This window comes from Rattus norvegicus, chromosome 9 (assembly GCF_036323735.1).
Source record: "Rattus norvegicus strain BN/NHsdMcwi chromosome 9, GRCr8, whole genome shotgun sequence".
In the NCBI taxonomy this organism is placed as follows: Eukaryota; Metazoa; Chordata; class Mammalia; order Rodentia; family Muridae; genus Rattus; species Rattus norvegicus.
The window spans coordinates 6,484,931-6,487,486 of NC_086027.1; the positions used below are offsets into that span (position 1 = coordinate 6,484,931).

The 2,556-nt window shown below is 41.6% G+C and overlaps 1 pseudogene; it reads right to left on the reverse strand.

Moving 5' to 3' along the window:
- Positions 1 to 1,722: 1,722 nt before the first annotated feature.
- On the reverse strand, positions 1,723 to 2,244 carry Gosr1-ps1 (golgi SNAP receptor complex member 1, pseudogene 1; annotated as a pseudogene).
- Positions 2,245 to 2,556: the final 312 nt, after the last annotated feature.

Here is a 2,556-nt window from a genome sequence, read left to right on the forward strand (position 1 = left end):
TAAACAAAGAATTCTCAACTGAGGAGTATCTAATATCCATGATGCACCTAAAGAAATGTTCAACATCCTCAGTCATCAGGGAAATGCAAATCAAAACAAACTGAGATTCCACCTCACACCAGTCAGAATGGCTAAGGTCTAAAACTCAGGTGACAACAGATGCTGGTGAGGATGTGGAGAAAGAAGAACACTCCTCCACTGTTGGTGGGATTGCAAACTGGTACAACCACACTGGAAATCAGTCTGGAGGTTCCTCACAAAATTGGACATAGTACTACCTGAGGACCCAGATATACCTCTCCTGGGCATATACCCAAATGATGCTCCAACATATAACAAGGACACATGTTCTGCTATGTTCATGGCAGCCTTATTTATAATGGCCAGAAGCTAGAAAGAACCCAGATGCCCTTCAACAGAGGAATAGATACAGAAAATGTGGTACATTTACACAATGGCGTACTATCAAAAACAACAACTTCATAAAATTCATAGTCAAATGGACAGAACTAGAAAATATCATTCTGAGTGAGGTAACCCAATCACAAAAGAACACTCATGGTATGCACTCACTGATAAGTGAATATTAGCCCAAAAGCTTGAATTACCCAAGATACAATCTACATGAAGCTCAAGAAAAAGGACGGCCAAAGTGCAGATGTTTCAGTTTTTCTTAGAAGAGGGAACAAAAATATTCATAGGAGGAAGTACAGAGACAAAGTTTCAAGCAGAGACTGAAGGAAAGGCCATCCAGAGACTGCCCCACCTGGGGATCCAGCCAATGTACACACAGTCACAAAACCCAGACAATATTGCTGATGCCAAGAAGTGCATGCTGACAGGAGCCTGATATAGCTGTCTCCTGAGAGGCTCTGCCTGAGCATGACAAATACAGAGGCAAATGCTAGCAGCAAACCATTGAACTAAGAACAGGGTCCCCATTGGAGGAGCTGAAGAGGTTTGCAACCCCACAGGAACAACAACAGTCAACCAGAGCTCCCAGGGACTAAACCACCATCCAAAGGGTATACATGGACAGACCCATGGCTTCAATTGTATATGTAGCAGAGGATGGCCTTGTTGGGGGCACCAATGGAAAGAGAAGCCCTTGGTCCTGCCAAGGCTGGAGCCCCCATTATAGGGGAGTGTCAGGGTGGGGATATGGGAAGGGGTGGGTGGATGGGTAGGGGAAAACCCTCATAGAAGTGGGAGGTGAGATGAGATAGGGTTTTATGGATGGGAAACTGGGAAAGGGGATAACATTTGAAATGTAAATTTTTAAAAATCCAATATATAAATAAATAAATAAATAAATAAATAAATAAATAAATAAATAAATAAGAAAGAAAATATAGCACAAAAAAAACTAAAGACTATACATGGACTGACCCTGGACTCTGACCTCATAGGTAGCAATGAATATCCTAGTAAGATCACCAGTGTAAGTGAAAGCCCTTGGTCCTGCTAAGACTGAACCCCCAGTGAACGTGATTGTTGGGGGGAGGGCGGCAATGGGGGGAGGGTGGGGAGGGGAACACCCATAAAGAAGGGGAGGGGGAGGGATTAGGGGGATGTTTGCCCGGAAACCGGGAAAGGGAACAACATTCGAAATGTAAATAAGAAATACTCAAGTTAAAAAAAAAAAAAAAAAAAAAAAAAACCTGTGGCTTCATCTCAGTCCGAAGAGGTCAGAGCCATGTGTAGTTTAGAATTCACCTGCTTTCAAAGGTGGTCATGTTCTTTCAGAAACAGTTCGTTTCTCGTGTTGTTTACTCCAGACCCACGTTTATATGACTCAGTATCTTTTCATACTGATCCCATGAGATTCTCCTTTTCCTGTATTGCCATAAAGTTTGCTTTGGTTTTATGGAATTCATGCGTATAATCCTGCAGAAGGTCTCTGTGTCACTGCAGCGTGTGTATCAGGGCTGCGTTCAGTAAGGGCACCCCTGCACTCACTGTGGGTATACTCTGCCATTTTATCATTTACTCCCGTAAGCCTTGTCAAAAGCTGTTCAATTTCAACTGCCGTTGTCTCAAGCATTCTTTCTGTCTTGACTTAATCCATTTAATGGGGGGAGGTGGTGTCAGAACTATACCTATTGTGGCCTCCATCTTGGCACTGCTGTGACTGTAGCTTATACATAGTTTACTGAAGGGAACTAGTTTAAAGTCAAGTTCATTTTCCAGCTCTCAAGCTTGCTTCCTAAGATCTTCCCACTAATTGCTGGTTCCTGTAGCCATTTTTGTTGCCCAACATTTGCACAGGCAAATAGTTCAATTTTTTAAAGGAACAATTATTTTTGCCTTTTTTTTGTTTTGCTTAGTATTTTATCTTATTTTGATTTTGTAAATAGGACAATTTTTGTAGCTCAGGATGGCCTCAAATTGGAGTCTTGTTCAGCCTCTCAAGCCTTCAAATTTTACATGTGAGCTACAACCATTGTATAAATATTGCTAATATTTCATTAATCTCTTTTGTTTTCTGAGTGGTAGTCTCACTGTTGCTGTTGTCTGAAAGCAGATTTTACTATGTAACTTGGTTTAGCCTTGAAC